The following is a 20,854-nucleotide window of genomic DNA, read 5'->3' as shown; positions in this document are numbered from 1 at the left end:
ATTTTTAGGCACTGAATACATGTTTGCTGAAATAGTGAATATATGGTATGAATGAATTCAGGTGTTGTACGTGCGTGTGTTTGTGCATGTGCATGCGTGTGTATGTGTGTGTTTTCCTGGGGATTGAACCCCATCCCTTCACACTGAACTCCATCCCCAGACCTTTCTAAATGTAGAAATTTTTAAGCTAGGATCTCACGAAGTCACTACATTGCCCAAGCTGAGCTCAAACTCACAGTCCCCTGCCTCAGCCCGAGTGCTGGGATTACAGGTGTGTGGCACGGTGCGTGGTGAAATCAGGCATTTTGATGTACTTTTACAAGACACACAAGAATTAGCACCAGGAGACTGTCGTCTTCTGTAGAGTAATCTATATCTAGAGACCCAAGTATGGGTGTGGATTAAAAGCCAAGAGTGAAACAAGACCCCCAGGCTACATCCTGGGCTATTCCCACCCCAGTCCTCGAGATTACCAAGAAAGTTGCCTTCAGTAATACATGTGATTCTTTTTGTAAAATTTGCTTTAGTGCATGTTTGTGGTTTAAAATGATTACATTCATCATGGGGAGATGGTACACGTCCATGCACATGACACAAATCACTTATTTTTTACATTCCCTTCCCCTCCCTCCCTCCATCTCTGGGTCCCCTTTGTTACAGCACAAGAGCTTGCTATCTGCCATGTTTTGAGCTGAAGCAATTCAAAAATTTATATACTAAAAGAACAGCAAACATATGAAATACTAGTAAAATGCAGAGATCTCAATTTAAGTTAGCTGGTCGTCAAGGTGAGATGGATGAGGGAAATACAGAAGTAGCAGTGATTTCCATGGGCTTACACTACATGTAGCGCACTGAGCACTTCAGCCAGAGTATTATGGAGGAAGAGAAAAGTTCTAGTCTCATTTTGGGGAAAATGAACATACGCAAAGAACTCGCTCCACAAGTTGGACAAGTGGTATTGTTTCCCTGTACAGAGACCAGTTCAGATACCTAAACAAGGTTGTTATTCCAATGCCTTTTGGACTGTGATTCTCAGCAGAATAAGTAGCCAGAATAGGACATGAAGGGCTACACTATGGTAACAGAGGAAGCATGAACTTTTAGTGCTTGATACAAGTTTATTTCCCTTCTTCATCCATGAGGGGTGGGTGTCCCCATCATCTTCTGGTTTGAAGTTTAGCCAGAATGTAGGGGGAAGAAATTAACCCAGAAATAAAAGTTTATTTCCACTTACAACCCATGGGCACAACTAGCATTGGAAGTAGCATATGGAGATGGGTATTATCATTGTCCATCATAGTATATTTTGGCTTTATCAAGCAATTCTGCCTTTTGACACATTGTCTAGATATTTAGCTAATAGGACTATTTCCTTTGTAATGGTTGTATTTAGCCCAGAAACTTTTTAAATAAACCCTCAGAAACCAACAGCTTTGCATTTATATTCTTTGGCAGGATACACTTAAGCTATTGTATTACTTGTTTATTTTTACATAAATTATCTCTAGACTTAGGAGCTTGAAATAGTAGATATTTGTTATTTCACAGTTTCTGTGGGCTAAGAATGAGTTGTGGCTAAGTTGTGAGGCCCTGGTTCAAGGTCTGTTAAGGGGTTGCAGTCACCTTAGGCCTGGGGACGATGGCCTTCCCTGTCCTCTCATTCGGTTATTGGCAGGATCTGGTTCTTCGCAGATTGTTGGGCTGAGGGTCTCAGGTCCTTTCTGGCTCAAGGCCATCTCAATGCCTTGCATAAGTAGCTCCATGAAGGGCGGCTCACATCATGGCAGCTGGCTCCCCTCAGAGCAGGATAACCAGAGAGAACTGCCAAAGACAGAAGCCTCAGTTTGGTAACCTAAGAATTAATGGTCATACTTGTCACTCGTCATATTGTGTTCATTAGAAGTGAATCACTAGGTCCAGCTTCCCAGTCAAGGGGAGGGAAATCAACAAGGCATGAAAAGTAAGGGCCAGACTCACCGGGGGCCATTTTTTATTCATTTTCTTCTTTTCTTCTTTTTGGTTCTAGGGATTGAACCAAGGGCCTTTCCACTGAGCTACATCCCCAGCCTTTTGAATATTTTAAATTTTGAGACAGGGTCTTGCTAAGTCTGTTAAGTTACCCAGGGTGGGTTTGAACTTGTGATCCTTCTGCTTCAGCCTCCCAGAGCGCTGGGATTACGAGCTTGTGCCACCATGCCTAGTTCTTATATCTTGCAATATGTAAATTTAGAAATCACTGATGTTTATATATTCTCTCAACTCTAAAATGTAATGTGAATATAGATATTTGAGCCATGTCAGACAGCACAAGACCAAGGCCTTATAGTAGCTTAGAATTTTTTTAAAAGTACATAAAGTTTTAATCTGAGAATTTTGACAATAATATACACAGTTGTATAGAGTATAAAGTATAAAAAGACAATCTTATAACAATACTTAGAGCTCTTTATAGTACAGTTTTATTTTCTGGTCTCCGTGCTTATTCTAGTTTTCTCCACAGGCTAGGACACATTAGAGTGAATATTTTTAAGAAAATTCAGATTGTATCATTTCCCTGTTTGTCAATTCCTTTATTTCCTCCAGTATCTCCTGAAATACTTTAAATAAAACCCAAAGCCGTTACAGTGACCTGGTATCTGGCTACATCTCATTGTTTATCTGGGCTCCCTCCTCTGAACTTGAACTAGGCAGGGTCTGCAATGGATACTGCATTCTCCAAGGGCAAGCCTCGTGACCTCAGCCCTTACCCAAGCCTTGTGACCTCGTGACCTTTGCCCTTATACTGTCCTGAGGTAGAAACCTTATGACTTTTGCTCTTGTTGTCTGTCCCTCTGCATCCTTCACAGGGGTCTTTGGGAAGGTCTCTCCTTGATTTCATCATTATCTCTTAAAAATTTTGAAATCCACGGAGACACTTACCCTGAGCAGCTCCCTGGCTTTTCTCTCTAGTGTGTGTCACTGACATTATGCCATGTATTTGCTCATGTTTTTCTTCCTGCTAAAACGAAACCTGCCGTAAAGCAGGAACTTTTAGCTACCTCTGCATCCCACCACCGACAATATCAGATGAAACACCAGAGGTCAGGTGACTTTAGAGGGGTAGCTCAAGGTAATTTTACATGTGCTGAAATCCAGTGGAAACTCCAGAAATGCAAAAATATTTTCCCCAGCACTGTAGCATGTTGCAGAGTAGTCTTTTAAATATCTGTCATTGGAATGAATGAATCAGTAAATGCCCAAACTGAAAAGAATCGCTGCACTGGTTCTTAAAATGTGCAATGTGTGGGCCGGGGATTTAGCTCAGTGGTTCCGCCGCCTGCCTCACAAGTACAAGGACCCGAGTTCAATGCCTGGCACCAAAAAAAGAAATGTGCAATGTGTTTTTTGTTGTTGTTGCTTTTGTCTTTTTTTTTTGAGACAGACTCTTGATATTAGCCCAGCAGGCCTTGAACTCTCTATGTGGCCTAGGACAGCCTCAAACTCACTATCCTCCTGCCTCAGCCTCCGGAGTGCTGGGATTATAGCTGTGCTCCATGGCATCTGTTTTATAGTAACATTTTTCTCAGCTAATATATTCTAGAAATGACTAGCATCCATGCAGTTGAAGAGACGGTTGGCAAAACCTTTTGAAAGGTGTAAAGAGGTTAGAAATTTGACATTGTTCACCTCTGGACAAACCTATAAGCAGAGTGAAGCTGAAAAGAGCTCTCAGGGGAAGTAGACTAATCCTCCGTCTAACAGCCCCTTGCTGAATTCCTCTGAAGAAATGAGTTTAAAAATCCCGCTGCTGTCACAGCTGAGCCTAGAGGAGGTCTCTAGGGCCCCCCCGTGCACTTTCCACTCTTCCAACAGGACAGAGCACATGGCGCCCTCTCCCATGGCCAGGCCCTCAGCACGGCTCTCCTAGAAGCCAGGACTTCCGAGATAGCTTTCATTCATCATCATAGCCTGTACATGTTCATCAGGCTTAGGCAGCTAAGAAAGCTAAGAAACTAAGAAAGCTCAACTCATGACTTTTCTTTGTTGCCTAAGACAAAGATTATAGACCCCAGAGTTCACGTTGTGAATCTAAAACCCCAAATTAGTCTTTGGTTAATTTCCCCCCTTATTAATCAGTAGAGTCATCTTCACTTGGGGAGATATGAGATCCAAGAGTCTTGTGGGAAAAAAGATGATTCTTCTTAAAAATAAGGGCTGGGGATTTAGCTTAGTGGTGCCGCCGCCTGCCTTGCAAGCACAAGGTCCCGAGTTCGATCCCCGGTACCAAAAAACAAACGAAAAGATAAGATTCAACTTCAGCTTTTGACGACATCTCCTTAGATGTTTCAGACCAAACAGGTGAGTCAATTCAAATTCATAAGAATTTCTAGAGTGTCTGCTATATGGAAAACTTATTCCCGAGTAGGAATAGGTATCGAGACATGGAAGAAAGCTAAAGCCCTCAATGGCAATTGTATTTAGAGATGACCCGTCCTAGTGTCATAAACTCTTATATATAAGTAATGATTGCTTAAGGGGCTTGATGTAAGTCCTATCTTTCAGACTCTATTAATCCAAAATTCCTAATAACTCAGCCAACTCTATTCTAAAGTTTATTTTTGAAGATTCTTTGGAAAAAAATGTGTCACTAAGTAAATTTGCAACATAGAGGCAAATGTGATAGTGTATTTCACCTGCATAGAAGGATAATTTTCAAGGATTCTAGCAATATTTATTGAGTAGAAACAAAAAACAACAATTAACTAGACATCTTATCTCTCTGTTAGACTGTCAGTCCAATGGGTCATACATTTGGCGAGATAATCAGCAACTGATTCAAGATACTAGTACAGGTTAAGCAAGCCTAATCCAAAAATCCAAATTCCAAAATTTTTTTAGTGCCACAAATGGAAAATTCTACTTTTGACCTCATGACAGGTCACAGTCGAAATGCAAATGCACTAAATGTACTGTATAAAATTCAGGGTATCTAAATAAGGTACATGTGAACTATAAATAAATTATGTGTTTAGAACTGAGTTCCATCCTGCAATATCTCATTACATATATATGCAAATATTTCAAATTCCAAAAACTCTGAAATCCAAAACACTTCTGGTCCTGAGAATTTTGGATAAGAGTACTCAACTTGTACAGCAACTTCAGAGCATCAAACATTTTGGATTCAAACAAACAAACAAAAAAATCTCATTTAAATTTTTGAGGAATGTACAGCAGCTTCCCTTTCCTGTGACTCTGGATTGGTGAAGTGTTTTCCATATAAAAATGTTTAAACATGTTGGTTACCAAATAACTAAAACTTTGTGTAATGGGAAATATTCAATTAAATAGCCAGGCAACTTCAATGGTGCAAAGTAAAATCCTATTCTGCCATCTAGAGGACACACACTAACTGGCTAGAAAACAATTTATCAGTAATAGCCCTTGAAACTTAAAAGACACTCTTTTTTTTTTTAAAAGAGAGGTATGAAACAGGCAGCCACCTGGTTCCACACTACAAAGACACAGAGGACACCGGACCACCAGACCATGGTACTGAGTCCCACTGCTCCCAACCCAGAGGTAGGGGCTTCTGAGCAGCCATACCACTGCTCCTGGTCCCGAGGAAGGGGCTTCCCAGTCACCATCCCTCCCACTTCTCCCAGCCCAGAGGAAAGGGCTTTTGGGCCACCTTCTGTCCTGCCCCACCTGGCCCAGAGGAAGAGGGTTCTGGGTCACCATTCCTCCCACCACTCCTGGCCCAGAGGGAGGGGCTTCTGAGCCACCATCCCACCTGCTGCTCCCAGCCCACAGGGAAGGGCCTTTGGGTCACCATCCCTACTGCTGCTCCCGGCCCGGCCCCTGTCCCACCTCTCCCAGCTCAGAGGAGGTAATCCGTGCAGGTGCCAACAGCCCCCCCCCCGCCCCGCCCAGTTGAAATGAGAAAACACGTAAATAAGTCTCAAAGCCAGACTTGCAGATCACCTACAGCAACCCCAAAGGGAAATGAGATGGAACATTCTGATACTCAATCACCTGGACCCACTGAACTGGCAACAAAAGGTTTTCTGGAAAAAATGAAATCAGAAATAAATTCTCAGATAACAGGAGAAACTGTGCCCCTAGTGCAAGACATGATTAATAAATGTAGAGAGGAGCTCAGGAAAATGATGCAATCCCAACAGAGGAAACAAATGGAATCCATAAAACAGATGCAAATAGATTTCCAGAACATGAAAAACTCCACTGAAAGTCTACACAGCAGAATGAGCCAATGTGAGGACAAAATTTCAGATATAGAAGATAAGATTGCAATTAGTGGCCAGGAAAAGAAAAATTGCTTTAGATCCCAATGATGAATGTAACTGTATTGTATACCTAAAATGTACCAATAAAGGTAATGGGGAAAAAAAAAGAAAAGAAAAATTGCTTCAAAATTATAAGGGAACATGAGAAATCAATCCAGCAGCTGCTAGATGACTCAAAGAAGAATAACATAAGACTGATTGGAGTCAATGAAGAAACAGGGGAGAGTGCAGATGACATAAAAAAATCTCTTCACAGAAATAATGGCAGAAAACCTTCCAAACAGGGGAAAAGAGCTTGACATACAGATAAGTGAGGCATATAGGACTCCAAATAGCCTTGATCAAAAAAAATCTACACATAGGCATATAATTGTTAACATTCCAGAAACACAACAGAAGAACAAAGTTCTACAAGAAGTTAGAAAAAAGAAACAAATCACATACAAAGGAAAGCCCATCAGAATCACAGCAGACTTCTCAACACAAACCATCAAGGCAAGAAGAGCTTGGAGTGACATATTCCAAGCCCTAAAAGAAAACAGCCTCCAACCCAGATTGATGTACCCTGCAAAACTATCTTTCAAAATAGAAGGAGAAAGAAGATACTTTCATGACAAAGAGCACCTTAGGAACTTTGTGAATACCAAACCAGCACTCCAAAGAATTTTACACAACATACTAGGAACAGACATTGAGGATCACAACCCCAGGAAGCAAAGCAGAATGAACCCATCTGGCATGACAAGAAATTAAATGGAAAGGGGGAGAACCCAACAAAAAGAAAAAGTCATGACAAGGACAAGTCAATACGTTTCAGTCATAACCATCAATGTTAATGGTCTCAAGTCACCAATCAAAAGAAATAGACTGGCAGAATGGGTCAAGAAGCAAAATCCAACAATATGCTGCATACAAGAAACACACTTAATTCAAAAGGAAACTCACAGACTGAAAGTTAAAGGGTGGAAAACAATACTCCATGTGACAGGAACCCGAAAAAAAGTAGGAGTAGCTATCCTCTTTGCAGATCAAGTAGATTTCAAACCAACACTGATAAAGAGAGACGAAGAAGGACACTACATCCTTGTAAAGGGAACAATCCAAGAGGAAGAGATGACAATCATAAATATCTATGCACCAAACACTAGTGAGCCCAACTATATAAAACAAATACTAACACACATGAAAAGTCATATATGCACTAATACAATTGTAGTGGGGGACCTCAACACCCCTCTGTCACAAATAGATAGATCAACTAGACTAAAAATAAGTAAGGAAATACTACAACTCAATCGAACTCTTGAACATACGAACTTAACAGATGTTTACAGTCTTCCACCCCACAAAATCAGAATACACATTCTTCTCAGCTGCACATGGGTCATTCTCCAAAATAGACCACATACTCACACATAGAACATGTTTAAGTAAGTGCAAAGGAACTGAAGTTATCCCCTGTATATTATCAGACCATAGTGTGATGAAATTGGAAATCCATAGCAAAAGAAACTCAAAAAATTTCATAAACACGTGGAAATTAAACAACACACTTCTGAATAACCAATGGGTCACAGAGGAAATTCAAGAAGAAATCAGACAGTTCCTTCAATTAAATGACAATGACAATACAACATATCGGAATCTATGGGACACAATGAAAGCAGTCTTATGAGGGAAATTCATAGCAGTGAGTACGCATATTAGGAAAACACAACGAGCCCAATTAAACAACCTTATGCTGCACCTCAAGCTTCTAGAAAAAGAAAAACAGGACAACCCCAGAGCTCATACAAGGGAGGAAATTATAAAGATCAGAGGAGAAATCGATGCATTGGAGACTAAGAGAATGATACAAAAAAATCAATGAAGCCAAAAGTTGGTTCTTCGAAAGAATCAACAAAATTGACAAACCCTTAGCCAACCTTGTCAGAAAAAGGAAAGAAAAGGTCCAAATCCATGCAATTAGGAATGAAAAGGGTGAAATTACAACAGACCCAGCAGAAATCCAGAGGATCATCAATACCTACTTCCAGAACCTATACACCAATAAGATGGACAACACAGAAGAAATGGACAGATTCCTAGACACATATGAATTACCAAAGTTGAACAAAGAAGACCTAAAAATTCTGAACAACCCAATATCAACCAATGAAATTGAAAATGTAATTAAAAACTTATCAACTAAGAAAACTCCGGGCCCTGATGGCTTCACTGCTGAATTTTACAAGACATTCAGAGAGGAACTGCTCCCACTACTGTTTAAACTCTTCAATGAAATTGAAAGGGAAGCAATACTCCCAAATTCATTCCTGGAAGCAAGCATCACCTTGATCCCCAAAGCAGAGAAAGACCCAAGTGAAAAAGAGAACTATAGGCCAATCTCACTAATGAACATAGATCCAAAAATCCTTAATAAGATAATGGCAAACAGAATGCAGAAGACCATCAAGAAGATCATACACCCTGATCAAGTGGGATTCATCCCAGGGATGCAGGGATGGTTCAATATATGAAAATCAATCAATGTAATACACTATATCAATAGAGCCAAGGACAAATATCATATGTTTATCTCCATAGACACAGAAAAAGCATTTGACAAAATCCAACATGCATTTATGATAAAAACCCTACAAAAAATTAGAATAGATGGTCTCTACCTCAAACTGATAGAAATCATCTATGAAAAACCAACAGCCAATATCATACTAAATGGTCAAAAACTGAAATCCTTCACACTAAAATCAGGAACAAGACAAGGATGTCCACTATCATCACTCTTGTTCAATATAGTTCTGGAAACATTAGCCACGGCAATTAGACAAGAGAAAGAAATAAAAGGAATAAAGATAGGAAATGAAGAAGTCAAATTGTCATTATTTGCAGATGACATGATACTCTATATAGAAGACCCCAAGAACTCCACCAAAAGTCTCCTAGACTTAATAACCAAATTCAGTCAACTAGATGGTTACAAGGTCAACACACAAAAATCAATAGCTTTCCTCTACACCAATGACAGACTCACTGAGAGAGAAATAGGGCAAATAATTCCTTTCACAATAGCATCCAAAAAACTGAAATACCTAGGAATCAACCTAAAGAAAGAAATCAAAGACCTCTTCTCTGAAAACTATGGCACTCTGAAAAGAGAGATTGAAGATGATATCAGAAAATGGACAGACATCCCCTGCTCCTGGGTAGGAAGGATTAATATAGTGAAAATGGTCATACTTCCAAAACTGCTATATAGATTTAATGCAATTGTAATTGAGATCCCAGAAGCATACTTCATGGACCTTGAAAAATCAATCCAAAAATTTATTTGGAACAAGAAGAGACCCAGAATAGCAAAAGCAATTCTAGGTAACAGAGACATGGCAGGGGGTATCACAATCCCCAACCTGCAACTATACTACAAAGCTACTGTGATCAAAACAGCATGGTACTGGCAAAGAAACAAACCTGAGGACCAGTGGAACAGATTAGAAGATGCAGAAACAATGCCAGACACATTCAGCCATCTCATCTTCGATAAAGGAGCCAAACACCCTCACTGGAGGAAAGATAGCCTCTTTAATAAATGGTGCTGGAAAAATTGGGCTTCAACTTGCCAAAGATTGAAACTTGACCTATATCTCTCACCATGCACTAAACTGAAATCAAAATGGATTAAAGATCTAAATATTAAAATAGAAACCCTGAACCAGTTGGAACAGAGGTTAGGTAGAACCCTTGAAGACATCACTGTAGGAAAAGATTTTATGAACAAAACCTCAGTTGCCTGTGAACTAGCACAAACACTCAACAAGTGGGATCTCTTCTCATTAAAAGGCTTCTGCACAGCAAGAGAAACCACCAGCAGTGTGAAGAGACAACCCACAATGTGGGAAAAAATCTTCACCTGCTCTTCCTCAGACAAAGGTCTACTATCTCGAATCTATAAAGAACTTAAAAAGATCAGACCTCCCAAATTTAAAGACCCAGTCTGAAAATGGGCATCTGAAATGAACAGACATTTCTCAGACAAAGAAATAGAAATAGCAAATAAATACATGAAAAAATGTTCAACATCACTGGTCGTTTGAGAGATGCAAATGAAAACAACGCTGAGATTCCACTTCACTCCAGAAAGAATGGCTGCTATCATGAAATCAACCAACAACAAATGCTGGGGGGGGGGCTGTAGGGAAAGAGGAACCCTGCTCCACTACTGGTGGGGGTGTAGACTGGTGCAAGCACTGTGGAAATCAGTATGGAGATACCTCAAAGAACTAGGACTGGAAGTCTCATTTGACCCAGCTATTCCACTGCTGGGGATCTTCCCCAAAGAATTAAAGAATCATATCACAGTGATATATATGCACCCATGTTCATAGCAGCACAGTTTGTAATAGCTAAAACTTGGAAACAGCCCCAATGCCCATCAACTGGAGACTGGATCAAGAAAATATGGGTTTTTAAAAAAATAAAACGGAGTACTACTCAGCCATAAAAAATGAGAATTTAGAGACATTTATAGCTAAGTGAATGCACATTGAGGCGATACTATTAAGTGAAATAAATAGGACACACATGTATAAATACCAAATAGTTTCTCTGGTGTGAGAAACTGAAAGTGTAAATAAGGACTAAAATGTATAATAGGTAATGTGAAATAGGAAGAAAAAAGGCAAAGGGGAAGGAAGTGGGAGGGCTAGGGGAAAGGATAGAAGGGAATGGGATTAAATGGAAAATCAAAAAATAGGAACAAAATCTTTGTAAATAGGGAGGAATGGAGGGGTTGAAGGGAGGGCTGGGCAAGGGTGAAAAATAAGAACCAAGAGAGATTATGTAAAGGTGCAAATTTCCAATGATGAATGTCATTATATTGTATACTTAAAATGTACCAATGATTAGAATGAATAATCAATAATGCAAAATAGAAAGAAAAGGTCCAAAGGGGTAGGGGGAGGGGGAGGGGCAGGGGAAAGGAAAGAAGGGAAAGGAAAAATGATGAGAAGTGGAAAAAATGGAAATAAAGTCTTTGTAAATAGGAAAGGGTGGAGGGGGTGAAGGGAGGGCTAGGAATGGGGAAAAAATAAGAGCCAAGATGCATTATGTAAAGGTACAATTCCCAATGAGAAATGTAATTGTGTTGTATACCTACAATGTACCAATAAATGAATTTAATAAAAAAAAGAAGTATGAAAGCTTGTATATTTTTCCCTGTTATTAATCAGATCTCATCACAGAGAAGAAAATAACTTATTTCAAAAAACACTTTTAAAAATCAGTGAAGAACACAAAATAGAGGGCTGGGGATTTAGCTCAGTGGCACCGTGCCTGCCTTGCAAGCACATGGTCCTGAGTTCGATGGCCGGTACCGCAAAACAATAACAACAACAAAAACCAAAAGCCAAAATTGAATTGATGTGCCATGTATATATATCAACTCCCCATGATCATGTTTGATGTAAGTAATCATTTGGTACTGCAAACTAATAGTTTTTTAATAGTAAGAATGCAATAAAAATTAAATTAGGCATGTACCAAGTTGAGTTTTTACACCTTGTCAAACCTGTGGCTTCCCCTGCTCCCGAAGACTTTAGCTACTTGCAAAAGCAGAGCACCAGCTCCAGCTCCAATTCCTGACCCTGTTCAGCCACCAGACAGCAGCACAGCATATGCTGTACCTCCATGGGGCGGTCACAGGTATTCTGGCCACCCACATTAGACATCATTGGCCCCAGTGGTCAACCCTACAAACACTGCGATTGATGTTCTCACTGAGTCTGCCCACCAAGACTGGTCCCAGATTCCATCAACAAATCCTCATAGTTTGAGCATGTATGTCCTTTCATCATCAACCTGGGCTCCTCTTCTTGATGTTATACTCACATTTGAACTCTTCTGGGGTTCTTTGTTAAATGTCAGACAGCAAGAAAACGAGAAGCAGGAAACCAAGAAGAGCAAGAAGAAAAGGAAATGCATTGCTCAGGCTCTTCTGTGATGGGTGTCCTGACTCTTCCCCTGCTCAGCATATAGCAACAAGAGCATAGCAGAATGAGAGAGAGAGATGAGAGAGAAGAGGAGTAGAAGCAAGAAGAGGAGAAGCAAGATGGGAAGAGAAAATAGGAGAAAAAGGAGGAAGGAGATGAGAAATATAAGGGAAAAAGACAGTAAGTCCTAGAGTCTCTGACTGCTGATGACATTGTATTGCTAATGGTTCATTTTACACAATTTGTGACTGTTTACATTGTAATCTTTCTGTGCATTACGATTCTCTACATCTCTAGCTAATGTATACCAACTAGTCTTATGAACTGTTAGCAAGTATTTACATTTAGAAAGCATTTGCTTTTCAGTATGTATTGCATGTTATATGTGTTAGCCCTTAGCGTGACCAATCATAGTTGTTTTAAATTCATAGTCACAACTGCAAAATCTGTGTCATATTTGTGTCTGTTCTGGTGCTTGAATTGTCCTCAGATTTTTTTCTTGGTTCTCGTCTTTCACTATGTCTTACACTTTTTGTTGAATACCAGAGCTGTTGCAATGGTAAAAAAGAACTGAGGGAGAGAGGCTTTTGGTGTAGGCGGGGCTAGGAGTGGGGCCTCCTCTATGTCTACCATTTTTACAAAGCTGCGATGCCAGAGGCTAAAATTCCCCCCAAGGGTGTGTTTTGGCCTCTCCTGTTGCCCTGTGGTTTTCCTAGCGGCACCTTAAACATGTTATGAAACAGCCAATTCTGTTCCAGGGTTTCTACCCTGGGTAAATTGTGATTTGTTTCTTCCACTTAGCCATCTCCCTCGTTCGGGGGCAGCAGTTTATTCTGTGACCTCAATTCTCTCATGTACCTCAGAGGGGCGGTTCGCTTTCAGTTCATGCAGCTTATCGGCAGAGTGAGAGTGAGCACTCCTATGTTCTTTGTTAGTGGACCAGAACCAAAGTCCTCCCCAGAACATTAAAAACAAAAACAAATAAAATCTTATTCCCCAGAGGGTAGCGAAGGGCCAGTATCAGGGAATATCTAAGTACACCAACCAGAAGAATAAAGGACAACGCTCTACAACCTTTTCGACCACCTGTTTCCACTAATGTTGATTTGTAGTCAGAATTTTAATGCTTTAAACCAAATAGTTATGAGGTAACTGGAACAAAAAATACAGGTACTGTTTTTCAATTTAATGTCTAAGCTTCATTTAAAAAAAAAAAACAAACTAAAGCTAGAATGTTTCGAAGTATGATGTCATATTCCAAAGATGATTTCTTGGAATTTTTAGACTAATATGACTGCGGCATATGTCTTTAGATCCTCAAACCTCAGTGTGCTTTGGAATCATCTACAGATACCTATAAAATGGAAGCTCCCTGGTTTCTACTATCACAGACCCTGTAAGACCGAGGAGAGATCCAGTAACACGTATTTTGACCAATGACTGCCTGTGATTCCAATGCAGGTGGTCTGCTGACTGGTCATTAAGATACAGAGGAGGGAGAGTGCGCTGGGTCCTGTCCTTGCATGCACACCTGCTGGTCTAGCCTCCAGTCTGACCCAGCCCAGCCATGGCTTCAGCTTTGGGGGAGTCGCAGAATGATCTAGAAGAGGTAAAGGCATTGTTGGAAAAGGCCACTAGGAAGAGAGTATGGGATGCCCCGACAGCTGAAAAATCCAAGATTGAAACAGAAATAAAGAATAAGGTGCAACAAAAATCACAAAAGAAACCAGAATTTCTTGACAATGAAAACCCAGCTGCTGTGGTTGCTCCCATCACAACAGGATATACTGTGAAAATCAGTAATTACGGGTGGGATCAGTCAGATAAGTTTGTGAAAATCTACATTACCTTAACTGGAGTTCATCAAGTTCCTGCTGAGAATGTGCAGGTGCATTTCACAGAGAGGTCATTTGATCTTTTGGTAAAGAATCTAAATGGGAAGAATTACTCTGTGATTGTGAACAATCTCTTAAAACCCATCTCAGTGGAAGGCAGTTCAAAAAAAAATCAAGACTGATACATTTCTTATCTTATGTAGAAAGAAAGTAGAAAACATGCAATGGGAATACTTGACTCAGGCTGAAAAAGATTGCAAAGAAAAAGAAAAGCCATCCTATGATGCTGAAACAGATCCTAGTGAGGGATTAATGAATGTTCTAAAGACAATTTATGAAGATGGAGATGATGATATGAAGCGAACCATTAATAAAGCCTGGGTGGAATCAAGAAAGAAGCAAGCCAAAGGAGACACAGAATTTTGAGACTTCTAAGTCCTTTTGAGAACTATTATGTGGAAATACTGCTATTTCCAATAAGGGAATGTTGGTGAACTGCACATATAAATTTGGCAGATAACTACAAAGTCTTCAAAGTAAAGGCAATGAATTCCCCATTTCTTATTGGAGGATTTATTTAAATAAGATATGCATATTAAACATGTCCTCCAAAGATGGTTTCACTATACTCTGGTCATTTTGTTTAAGGAAGGGTTATATGTTATTCTCATTGAAATACAAAAACCAAATCTTAGGGCCGGGGATTTAGCTCAGTGGTTCCGCTGCCTGCCTTGCAAGCACAAGAACCCAAGTTTGATCCCCGGTACAAAAAAAAAAAATAACCAAGTCTTGTCTAAAAACATTATGTGTGTTTTTGTTCAGCTAGGAGGTATAAAACAAAAGTATTTGCTTGCCTGGAAGTTACAGATGTCAGCTCCCACTTAATGTACGAATAAGAGTAAAACTGAATTTTTGTATAAAATTCAAATTTGTGCCTGTGCTTCAAATTTGCTGTAGAATGGATGGATGATCCCTTATTACCAGCTTGAGCAGTGCATATACCGGGGATTACCGTGCACTAATAAGCCAATCACAAATGTTTCTCTCTAGATTTAAATATATTTGTTTATGAATATAGAATTAAGAATATACAAGCATATTCATATAGTAGCAGTTAGTACCACCATGTATCAGATACTAATAACCATAAAGCAAAAATAATTAATTTGAAAATCCATCTATTCCTATGTTCAATAAAGTTGGATTTTTATGTAAAAAAAAAAAAAAAAAAAGATACAGAGGAGGGAAAGTAATGGATTTACCATCAGAATACCTGAATCAGAATTCCGGCTTACTCACCTAGCAATATTGGGCCTGAGGCTAATATATGAGAATTTTAGTGTCAAGATGTAACATAGCAGCACCATTTACTGAGCACTCAATATATTCTAGACACTAAATAATCATTCTGATTTATCTCATTTAATGTTTTGAATAACTCAGGTGAGATTTCTTTTTTTTTTTTGTATTGGGGATTGAAGTCAAGACCTTGCATTTGCAAGGCAGTCGGTGGAACTACTGAGCTAAATCCCTGGCCCTCAGGTGAGAATTTTAAAGAGAATGAGGCACAGAATGTGATCAACTTGCCCAAAAGTATACAACTAGAAAATGGTAGAACCAGGATTCATACACACACAGCCTGCTAGTCATGTGATCTTAGCCAAAAGGCTGAGAAGCAATACAGAGCCTGCTCTTTACCATCAAGTGGACAATACTCAGATTCACCAGCAGGTCAGTTAATTTATTCAATAGTTCTCTGTCAACTCTGTAACCTTATTGGATCTCCATCCCATGCTATTGGGTTTACAAATTCAATGTATTATCATTCCAATATTGTTGTTGGAGAAAATTGTATTGATTTTAGAAGCAACTGATGCTTTATAAATTATGAAAGTCTGTTAAGTTATGCTTTTCTAAAATATTCCCTGAAATAATACCCTCAATAACTTTCTGGACAGAGGTACACAAAAGCTGCTGAGGCTACGTTCACATTATATAGCACCGTAAGGAGGAGACACGTAGTAATAGCTGGATTTAGGGTGGTGCCTGGCTTATAAAGTGGCTATGTTGTGCTGTCTACTCCACTTTTGGAATCATTTTAGGCTTCCAACAACCCACTACCAACCCCATATACACTCACACACCCATGTTCACACCACACACTTGTGGTACCTGGTCACAGGCTACCCACTTCACCCATTCTGGGATAATCAGAGTGCTTCTCCAATACGCTGTCAAGAGAAAGTCTCCTGTGGGGAACTGTCCTGTTGATTATCCCCAAAGCAGGCCGTAAAGAGTTAACCCTGAAATGGGCTCATCTTGAGAAGCAAGTCTGACTGCAGCTTCCATGGCTCACAGAAGCGCCTCATAAGCACTGTGGTAGCAGGCAGGTTAGCATGACCTTCCCACTAATGGCCACAGCACAGACCAGAGAAATGGCCTGTGAAACTGCAGGGCTCAATACGAGCGAAGAGTAGCCATGGTTGGAGTAACTCACACCCAAATTCCACTCCCACCATGAAAATCTTAACTAGGACAAGGTTCTAATCACAACCCTATGTTTTGTCTGTTCTGCTCCTAATTCCAGATGCTTTGTCTTTTCCTTTACAAGCCTCACCTGCATTAGTATCCATAGCAACTGCACAACTGCACATCTTCACATGTAGTTCCCCTTTACTCCAATTTTTTTCCTTTACCCCAGTTTGATTACCAATAAACATCAGTGGCTTGGACAGATCAGGGCCTTTGCTGGTTGCTCAGCACTGGCTGTCCTGGCTTCCTACCTTTTTCTTTGTCTTTGAGCCTTTCTTCAGCCCTTTGTCGTACACTGAGCAGGAGACTGGAACCTACTGCAGAGGTCTCCAGGACCTCCTTTCCTCTCTGATCCCAAAGCTGTTAGGCTATGAACTGAGGGTTGCTGGAAACTTGGATTTCCACTATAGGAAGCACAAAATCCTGCCATTGGTGGAGGAGGATAAAGGAGCGATGGCCAGTGGCAGAGGTGAGAAGTTGAAGATCCTCTTGGTGTTCACATCCCTGAATCTGATGTTCATAAAACCAGGTATGTGATTGACTTTCCTGAGGTGTGTTTATGAGAACCAAAGCTGCCCTTTTTTCTTATGAATGTTTGAGTTTCTATCATTTTCAATCAAAGATACCAACACCAGCCACAGAAACACATTTCTTAAAGATTGACTGGTGAAAGTTAAGAATGACTAGGAAAAGTCATCACATCTGAACATCCCATAGCATCTGGAGAAATTCTGAACAGGTCATTTTGGTCAGAGACTTACTTTTCTCAAAGATAGCTAATTGATGAAAAGTGACTCAAAGTCTGTGAAAAAGAGGTTAAGCTGAAAATCATGAGGAAATCTGTATTAGTTTGCTTCAGCTGCTGACACAAAGTGCCAGGACCTGGGCAGCTGGAACCGGAGAAGCCTACTGTCTCACAGTTCTGGAGGATACAAGTTCACAATCGACGTGTCAGCAGGGTTGGTACTTTCTGAGGCTGTGGAGAACCCAATCTGGCCTCCTTCCCTTGGCTTGCTAAGTGCTATCTTCACAAGATCTGCCCTTAGTGTATCAGGGTCCAGGTTTCCCCTCCCTTGAGGACACCAGCCATGGGACTGGGGACTACCCTAATGACCTCATTTCAACTTGATTACTTCTGTAGAGTTTCCAAGCCAGGCATGTCGTACAAGCCCGTGATCCCAGCATTCCGAAAAACAAAACCAACCAACCACACACACATACACATTAAAAAAAAAAAAAAATCCTCAAATAAGGCTATAGTCTGAGGTACTAAGGGTTAGGACTTCAACACATAAATTTTAGAGGAGACATCTGATTGCTCATCAAAAGGAGTTGAACTTTTCCAGATTTTTTTTTTCTGTATTCCTCCTGTTGCTCCCTCCTGAAACTTTGTCTAACTTGGGAATGTAATTATTTATGTGCTTAGTATGTCTTTTATTGAAAAGTCATGGTTGTTGAAATGATGCTGGACTAACTTACCTCTGACAAATACATATCTTTGTCTTCTGTTAGTCATGATTTTACATTGACTTAATTTACCTCCCCAACTAGACTGTAAACTCAATGAGGAAAAGGTGTGTTTTTTTTTTAATCACTGCCCTCAGAACTTGAACAAAAATGGGACTCAATATTGGTGAATATATTTTATTTTAGTTTTACTCAATGCCACAGGCTTCAGGAAGTAACAGATTAATCGGAGATCAATGCCTCTTTTCTCTCCCTCAAATTTCTCATCACAATAACGTGCATAACTAGTGTGTTCTGTGGGTTGGGGAGATTAGTAACAACCAAAATGCATCTGGGGAGCCCCTGGATGTGGAACATGGTCTCAAGTACTCTTGAGTGAGGGTGGCAGCTATAAACAAGAAACAGCCCATCTCTCAGGAGGAATACTGCATATCAGGGGTGGGTACATGTGTTCACTTTGTTAAACCGCACACTTCATGATATAAAATCCACAAAAGAGCAAAGTATCACACTGGTTAGAAAGTGAAGAATCCAGAATAATCTCCTTCAATGTCCAGATCCGTTTCTAATCTGGCTGGCTAGGCGGGTGTCCGCTTCCTCCTGCACCACTCCACGTGCGTGCCTCCTGAGGCTGCGCGCTCGCGCTCGCGCTCGCGCTCGAGGACGACCACCCCCGATAGAGGAGGACCATTTCCTCGCTGCGCTTCCCTGCTAGAACCTCCAAACAAGCGCTCAAGGCCTTTTATCATATATAAGGTAACAGATAAATGAAAACGGATCTTTCATGCTGGCACGTGGCCCCGCTTTCTGAATGAACTGTCATTTTGGGCAAGTGTCTACTAAGTAGCAAGCAGACCACTGCCAGAGTTGGTTCTATACTCTGGCTTCCCGGCAGCTCTGGCAAGATCAGCCTGTTCTACACCATGCTGTTTTTCCCCCTCAGTACTAGGGATGGAATTTAGGACTTTGTGCTTGCCAGGCAGGCACGGGGCCACTGAGCTACATCCCCAGCCCCACGCTGGGTTTTAAATGGCCAGTCAGCCTGTTTAACACAGATAGTAATTACATTGAATTTCATGGGCACCAAAAATGTGTCTATTGGGCTGGGGATTTAGCTCAGTGGTTTCGCCGCCTGTTGTGCAAGCGCAAGGACCCAAGTTCGATCCCTGGTAGCCGCCCCCCCCCCCCCCCCGAAAAGTGTCTCTTGGCTGGTGCTTTCCCTTTCCTGAAACCCATTTTGTATCTTGTATTTTGAGGAGCCAGTGTTTTAATACAATGACAAAATGTTTTTCCTGTTTTAAAAAATACATCCCAACCATGCAAATATAGCAGAGATAACTATATGCTTTCAGTCATAACAGGGTACTGCGAAGTTCACTTAGAGACCATCTGTCTGTCTAGGGGGAAATGTGTAATTCTGCTTGAGTATTTACTATCCATTAGGGCCCAGACTCTATAAAGTCAATGTTAATGTGGAGGCTTGGTAAGCTTGTAAACTTTTCAGATGTGTACTCTTTTGAATCAGCTTTTCAACCTATGAGTTCCCTGATTATTGAGTTAAATAAATCTTTGCTAAGTACCCACTATATACTTAAACACGAGGGTTGTTTCATTCTTTCTTTTCTGTGTGGTACTGGGGCTTAAACCCAGGGCCTGGGGCAGGCACTCTACCACTGAGCTATGCCCCCCCCCCCCGTTCATTTTGAACTTGCTAAAATTACATTTTGACACCAGGATCCTCTGATCAGAAAATAAAACAAAACAAAAATCATCCCTATGAAGCACAGGAATTCTAAGCAAGCTTATGTTAGCGATCAGAAAACATGAGTATTTTAAAACCTACACATAAATTACATGTGTCATGTATTTGGTCTTGTTACTAGGGGGCAGCTTTAAAACGTCAAGGCTTTAAAGAGATATTATTAAGAACAAAAAAGAAAAGCAGACTGGCCCAGCTGCAAGTTGCCTACCAATACATCACTTGAATTAAGAATAAACAATTCTCGAAACTCATTTAAAAAAAAATTTAAAACTAAGCAAGGGCTCCCCACCTCAGTGGTAGGGCACTTGTCTGCTATGTGTGAGGCCCTGGGTTCAAGTCCCAGTACCACTAAATAAATAAGCAAAGTATGTGTACACTTCATGATGGTACAAGGCAAGAAGTGCATGAAAAGATGCTGTCTTTTATCCTTAGAGGAATTCAAATTAAACCCACAAGGAGGCATCTATCAGAACCCCTAAAACCAAAGAGTGACCAGGTCAATTGATGGCAAGAATCTGGAACCAGAATTTTATACACTAATAGGGGGACGTAAAATGGTACTTTACAAGTGTGCATTGCCCTTGAAGTTCAATGTCCATTGACCACTCTTCCCTAGCCATTCCACTCCTAGGGACTCTGGATTTACCTGAGAGAAATGAAAGCAAATGTTATAAAAAGACCAATGCATGAATGTGCGGGAAGCTTCACTTGTATTTCAAAATTAGGAGCGACTGAAATGCCCACCAACAGGTGGAAAGATAAACAAATTATGATGTATCTCTGCAATGGAGTACTAGTCACTAAAAGGAAGGGATGGACTCGGGATACACAGAAGATGAAAACATCTGTAACTGAGTGATTAGACAGAATTCTATGAAAGCAACCTATAACGGCAGAAAGCAAATCAGCGGCTCTGAAGGGTGGGAATGGAGCAGAGGAAGGGTTACAAAGGGGCATCAAGAACCTTCAGAGCACAGAGCG

The 20,854-nt window shown here is 40.5% G+C and overlaps 1 protein-coding gene and 1 pseudogene across 1 annotated transcript in view; one reads left to right on the top strand and one right to left on the bottom strand.

The window, feature by feature from the left end:
• Arl5b (ARF like GTPase 5B) overlaps positions 1 to 20,854 on the bottom strand; it is a 168,070-nt gene that overhangs the window by 119,568 nt on the left and 27,648 nt on the right. The gene's annotated exons all lie outside the window — the stretch shown is intronic.
• Positions 13,830 to 14,553, top strand: LOC101712677 (calcyclin-binding protein pseudogene; annotated as a pseudogene).

The sequence above is a fragment of the Heterocephalus glaber genome, unplaced genomic scaffold (assembly GCF_053883595.1).
Source record: "Heterocephalus glaber isolate CG9 unplaced genomic scaffold, H.glaber_assembly_v1.0 deba00000768, whole genome shotgun sequence".
In the NCBI taxonomy this organism is placed as follows: domain Eukaryota; kingdom Metazoa; phylum Chordata; class Mammalia; order Rodentia; family Bathyergidae; genus Heterocephalus; species Heterocephalus glaber.
This window is presented reverse-complemented; position numbering and strand designations above follow the sequence as displayed.